The sequence below is a fragment of the Choloepus didactylus genome, chromosome 1, assembly GCF_015220235.1.
Source record: "Choloepus didactylus isolate mChoDid1 chromosome 1, mChoDid1.pri, whole genome shotgun sequence".
In the NCBI taxonomy this organism is placed as follows: Eukaryota; Metazoa; Chordata; class Mammalia; order Pilosa; family Megalonychidae; genus Choloepus; species Choloepus didactylus.
Genome location: NC_051307.1, coordinates 105,456,097 through 105,463,074, shown reverse-complemented (window position 1 = coordinate 105,463,074; position 6,978 = coordinate 105,456,097). Strand labels below are relative to the sequence as shown.

The 6,978-nt window shown below is 40.3% G+C and overlaps 1 pseudogene; it reads left to right on the top strand.

The window, feature by feature from the left end:
- The first annotated feature begins 1,965 nt into the window (after positions 1-1,965).
- On the top strand, positions 1,966-3,251 carry LOC119519831 (annotated as a pseudogene).
- The last annotated feature ends 3,727 nt before the right edge of the window (positions 3,252-6,978 follow it).

The window sequence follows — 6,978 nt, the reverse complement described above, 5'->3', positions numbered from 1 at the left end:
CAGCTCAAGGCAGAGGAAGCAGAGAACACAAAGCGTTATTATACTGCTGAAAGCGGACAGACAGTAAAAGGGGTTCTGTTTGGGGCATGTGAGGCCAGCTGGGCCTGGTCTCTAGAATGAGTAGTTAGCAGCCCGCATTGATTATAGTTTGGTGATTTAGATCAATAACAGTCGATGAGATTAACTCATTCTCGAGCCCTCAATTTTGGAAACAACAGCAAACTATGGAGAAGGGGAGGCTTTTCTAACCAGGTAGCTGCCATCCCCTCCATCCCCAATCTCATCTCACTCAAGACCCATACATGACTATGTTGTCTTAGGTCTTCATTGGAACAAGCCATGGATGGAAGTGTGGCAGCCCGTGGCCTGAGCAAAACAGGCCTGCAGATCTTGGTGCACTGCAGTCTGCGTGACCTAGGCAGCTAATGTTTAACCTATGGTCTTTGTAAGCCAGTAAAGGGTAAAAGGGTAAATTGACCTTAAAATGTAACTTTAAAATGTGAAACAGGAAGTAGACAGGTGGTGAGAGGCTCTTGGTCTCACAAAAGGGCAACAATGTTAATCTAGTTTACCTGCTTCCTGGCCCCCAAGTGTTACCACTCTTGTGGTTATTTACAAAGCCCCATCCTATAATTCTTTCCTTCCTGCACCACCCCCTAGGTCATAGCGGCCTCTTCCCTCATCTATGCTCCCCCACCCTTAAGAATGCTTTGTCTTAAACCCTTATAAATGGCTTGCTGTCGTTTTTGCATCATGCAGTTGACTTCCCAGTGAATGCAATGCCCACCCTGCCTGAGAGAGCCATCATAATCTCTCCATGACTCCTCACCCTATAAGTAAGCCCTGAATAAAAGTCCATGTGTCAGAAAATGCTCGTTGTCTTCTTTGGCCTCTGGACTGGCATGGCCCTCATGGGCTGTGACAGAAGTGGATTGGGCAATAATGTTTTTGTCATCTCTATTGCATGCTCTATTACTGCCCCAAAGCACCTAGTTCTAACTTTCTTATTGACTTCAACACCTCTTGATGCAGTGTCCAGAGGAAGAACTCAACAAATAAGGAAAGACAAAAGGACTTCCTAATTGATCCTCTCTTCTGCAACTTTTCCCTATTCCAACTGCCCCATATAGGGCTGCCAGATGAACATACACAAAGCCCAGATCATGGCAATCTCCTAATCAAAAGTCAAGGTGGGATGTCCAGCGGGGCTAGGCATGAAGAAACCCCAGGCTGCTATGCGCCTCCTGGCCATGCCCTGGGACCTGCAGCTGCCACCAAGTCAGAGAGCCCAACCCATGTTCAGAGAACAAAGAAGACGAGAACTCAAGGAACATCTGTTAGGAACAAAAACATTTGTATACAAACAGGAAGATCAGATATTATCCAGTAGAAACTGGAGAATGACATCTGAACACCAGGTCTAAGAAGGGACAAAAGCTGAGAAGATTAAAACAAAAATGGCTGATAAAGAAAATGCTAAAAGACCTACAGAGATGAAAAGTAATATAAGGATGGAAAAATTGTATTCCTTTAAAACCTTCTGAATTAACCAATTTAATTATAGCAGTCGATACATAATTTTGAGGATAATAATCAAGCTCTAGAGTTGTTACCCAATTAAAGATGATCCCCAAAATCAACATATAACATTTAGGCAGGCATTTAACTAAAAAAAAGAAAAGATTACAGAAAAACCAAAGCAAAATGCTAACATGCCCAGGAAACAGGTGCTTGGATCTTATTGTGGCCAAGTTGTTCAGTATAAGGTTAATTCATTTAGAAAACCTCTACAAGTCAAAGGTGAGAGTTCTGTAATAACCAAAAAGCTTCCAATGACTATCTATAAAGTCACAGAACCTCGGCCTATAAACATGAGCAGTGTAACAGTAAAAAGTGATAGAGCCTCAAACACAGCTACCACTAAATTTGTGAGCACTGCATCTCAGGACAGACAACTTCTGTGACATGGCTACTAGAAGTCACCATGAGACTATCCAGGACAAGGTGAAATTGGGCATCAATAGAACCTCTGCCAATGTTACAAACTGGAAAGGAGGTATTGGGAAAGGATTACTACAATTAAAAACAGATTTATCTAGTGTCAAAATCAGTTTTTCTCAGGACACAAAAAGAACTGAGACATTATCAAGAAACATGGCTTCTGAAATTATAATCAGGCCTGCTTCATCTTCTAATAACAAACTGATAGATAAGTCAAAAACCATTGACCAGCAAAGACATATTGTAGCAAAAGCAACCATTGATCGATTGGCTCAGCCAAAAGAAACTGCAAAAGAGAGTGGAAGCCTGGAAAAAGAAGAGTGCTGGAAAGGCCTCTGAGCTCCATAGTTACCCAGCTTGAGCCTGAAGGACAAAATGAAAAACCAGTTAGGTCTTTCTGGGCTACTGTGCAGAAGAAAATGAGCAAAGACTACTTACTGAAAAAGTTAACAAGACATTTTCTGATTGCCTGACCTGATTAATAAGGGATGCCCAAAAGAAGAAATATTGGCCACACTGAATGACCTGAGTAAAAATATTCCAGATGCCAAAAAACTTGTTAAATATTGGATATGCCTTGTATACCTTGAACTAATTCAAGTCTTATTGAAAATATTATCACAATCTATAAGAAAGTCATCCTGGCAGGGGCTCAGCCTATTCAAGAGATGCAGCATGCAGTTGTAGATATTCTAACACTGAAGAGTCAAGAAAAAGTTAATTCTGGAGAAAATATTGAGGCTTGTGCAACCATGGAACAAATCCAAGAAGTCAACATTGAAAATACAGATGTTAACCTAGAGCCGAGAAAACTGGAAATGGAAAATAAACAACATAGAAATGTGATATTTCAAGACTGTGAAAAAGAACAAGAGGACAAAACAAAAGAGCCCATCAGCGATGTTAAAATCCCCAATAAAAAAAACTAGAGCGAGTTGCTTAATTAAATATAATGTATCTACTATGACATACTTGCAAAGTATAAAAAAGAAGATGCAGTTTGTTGAAACATTCTACATTTACAGAGCTAAAGTTTCTAACACTAGTGAGAAGTTCTCAAAAGAGAACAATTCCAATTGCCAGATATGTCAAAAGACCATTATCCTTGTGTGTCTTCACTGGAACAATTAACAGAGTTGGGAAGTGAGACGGATGCTTTTGTATGCCATCCTAATGCAGCGCTGCCGGATATACTCAGAGACCAAGACGGCAGAAGAAAAATAAAGCTCGATAAGGAATGGAGTTTTTAATGCCTGGGAGTTTTGTTTTGTTTTGTTACGGCTCTGCATTTCTTTTAGGTCCGGAGTTGTCCGAATACCCAAGTACCCTAGGTGTTCATGGCAGTGGGCTCTTTTACTAACTTTACATTACAGCAGGAATGGCCTTCTATGTGTAAGAAAGCCAATCCTACCCTGTCAATATCAACAGACTGAGTTAGTGCACGATGTATGCCATTACGTATTACTTCAGGGTTTTACAAAACAGTTTTTTGGTGGTATTTATATGTGGGCAGAAGAGGAATGGAGTGGTTTGGATAATAGGCAATCATTTAAAAAACCTTTTTAGAACAGTCTGGCTTTGGATTCCTGGGCATTTAGACTCCTGGATATGACTTCTCTGAACGTGCTTGCTCCCTCTGACAGGCTTTTGAACATGTGGCGCCTCGGCCCTTCCCTGCTTCTTCACAGACAAACTCCTGTTCCTTCTTCAAAGCTCATCTTGGATGCCGCCTCCTCCAGGAAATTTTTGCTAATTCCCTTTGCTCCCTCGGTCTGCCGGGGTCTGGGTTGGGAGCTAACCCTAGACTTACTTCGTGGTTAGACATATCGCACTGTTGTAAACTTCTACCCCTTGGGGGAAGAGATACACTTTTAGTTCTTTATCCCCAGTTTCTAGCCTGGTGCCTGTCACAGAGCAATTACTTCATTCACTGGAGAAGAACATAGGACATTACCTGAACGGAGGAACTTGCTTCTTTCCCTCTAAGCCCTGATCCGTCTGTGCACTGAGGAGCCAAGGAACCCATGTCAAGCCTCTTTCTGCCCTTTCAGGAGGAAGGTTTCCATACTGTGCTTGGGACATTCAAATGATCATTTCCTAGTGCTTTATACACTGCTGGTGCGAATATTATCTGGTATAATATTTCTGAAGGGCATTGTGGCAAATTATAGCAAAAGCTTTACTATTAGGAATTGCCTTTGACCCAGGAATTCCATTTCCAGGAATTTGTAATTAATTTTTCTAATTAAGAAAATAATTAAGGGTGTGAACAAAGATTTACCCACAAGAATGTTAACTGCAGTGTTGTTTATAATAGCAGAAAAGTAGAAACAATCTCATATCTATCAAAGGGGTTTGAATAATTGAATCAGTTGTCAATTGACTGCTGTGTAACAATTTAACATTAAGTTGTATAAGTGGGTTTATTTGTATGTTAAGATATTTATCGGATATTAAAAGCATGTTGCAATATAGTAGGTATAGTATTATAATATTTTTATGTAAAAATTTGTGTGACACATATAGAAGAAAGTCTAGAAGGAGACACATCAACTACTGCCAGTGTAGTGGAATATCCTTATCTTCTTTTTTGCTTTCGGTCTTTTTGATATTCCAATCATGCACATAAATCATTTTGGTAATATTCTTTTAATAAGACAAAAGTTTACATATAGTGAATTCTCCAAGCCCCCACTCAGCTCCGTTCATAAGCTTAAGTCCAGAAGCTTAAGTGCTTTTGGACCAAAAGAAAGAGGAAAATAATAACCAATTATTGAGATATTATTGGCTAGGCAATTTACATGCATGATGATCTCATTTCTTTCTATAAAATATTCATGTTGTCCCATTTTTTATTGATGAGGAAACCTAGTGCCAGAGAAAATATCTAGTGACAAATTCCATCCCACAGTTGTGCTTAGTTTTAAGCTTAGACTTTTTCATTACTCCACACAGCCAGTGGCCCCAACTTGAAGCTCCCAACTCTGAGGCCAGGGCCACCACTGAGACAAGTCAAAACAAATTAGTCCCTAAGGTCACAGCCCTTGGATTTAAACAAACCAGAGTCCAGGGACCCTTGTCAGAAGATGAATTGAAGTTGCATGGGTGTTTATTGGTTTTGCCTTGTTGTTAATGGATAATGATATATTTATCTGAGCATTGACCCAACAAGATCCACTAGCAACAAGAACAACAAACAGCATGTAATCACTGATAAGAGCACCGAGTTGGGGTCTTGGATTCAGTCCCTGGAAGGATGGGTGGTCTTGGGCAAGTCATCTGATTTCTCAGGTTTGGTTACATTATTTTTTTTTAAAAAGTGGGGGTTGGACTACCCAATCTCTAAGCTGCCTTCAACCTCTAACACTATAATTCTGTGATAAAATACGTATCACACAACACAGGAAAGGGCATCTTATCACAGGAAGGGGGATAGAGGCAAATCCTTCTTGACGCCTGCTCAGTGTCTCAAACAGCCCACTCTCACCAACCCTCAGAGAAAGATTTTCTTACCCTTATTTTAAAGGTGGAGAGACTGTTTTAGGAAAAGTTACAAGTCCAATTTCTCAACTTTTGAGCAGCTTTCTATGTGCCACCCCAGCTCCCTAAGCCCCTTCCCTGCTACTGCCTTATTCTTTTCCAAACCTGTGATAATAAATTCCACGTTTTCTAGCAAATCAGTTAATGAAGAGCTAATGCTTTCTCTGACAGAAGGCCCAAAGGGCTGGCACATCTGTTTCCTCTGACAAACCCACAGAAGTCTCTGCCCACTCAGCTGCAATTCCTTAGCTTGATTCAGTGGGAGGCAAGACTTCTTTAAAGGAACATTCCTCAAGATCTATTTATTTTTTACTTATTTCCCAGAAATAAACTCCGAGTGTTGCAGAACATCAGCTCTGACTGGGAACTTTTAACATCTTCTATTTGCTCTGTGTGCTCTGAGGATCTGGATCCTGAAAATTTATACCCTGTACTGCCAAAGACGCGCTCAGAGTCCCCCTGGACTCTGCAGTTGAGTGTGTGTGTGTGTGTGTGTGTGTGTGTGTGTGTGTGTGTGTGAGGATGCACCATTTATTGTGGAGGTCAGAGAGGAGGAAGACTAGGATTGGACGCAACTGATAATTTGAAATGGAACCAAGTAGTCCTATTATTATTATTATCCATTGTTATTATTATCTTTGCTTCATTTATTGAGTGCTTTCAGTGTGCCACGTACTGTACTCAGCTCTTTAGTATGTTTTCTTTGGTCCTCACAAAACCCTTGCAATGTGGATATTTGAATTTTCTTCTTACAGATAAGTATCAGGGACCTTCAATATCTTATCCACTGTCTCACACCCTAGTGAGTGGAGGACATAACTTTAGCCAAAGTAAGTTTGACTTCATAATATGCCTTTCCCATTAAGTTAGAAAAAAAGAGATGAGTGACCAGATTCAGCATGAACTGGGGTAGGAAACAGTGCCCTTCCTCCACCAGTTTCAGCCACTTACAGAGCTGTCTTCCTCCCAAAGAGTTCACAAGCCAAAAACAGATATTTGGAAATAGGATAATCCATTGTTTTGACCTGAATCAAAGCAAGGTCTGTGATTTGAGTTTCCCAAAGTAACCATGGTAGTTTCTGTAATCTGGGATTTAAGTGATTCTTTGCTTCTTGTGGGGTTAGCCAGTGACTTTCAACACCATGAGCATGTTGCTTCTGAAGGAAAATATATTCTGAGATAAAGTCTACCAAATTCCAATGGGAAACAGCCTGTATTTCTCACTTTGAATAATTAATTTGCTAAAAACAGATAATTATTAGTAAAAGGTAGTATAAACTGATTTGACTAAGTGCCGGTTTGGATGTACTATGTCCCCCAAAATGCCATGTTCTTTAATGTGGGAGCAGACATATTAATGTTGATTAGGTTGGAATCTTTGGATTAGGCTGTTTCTGTGGAGATGTGACCCACCCACCTGTGAGTAATACCTTTGAT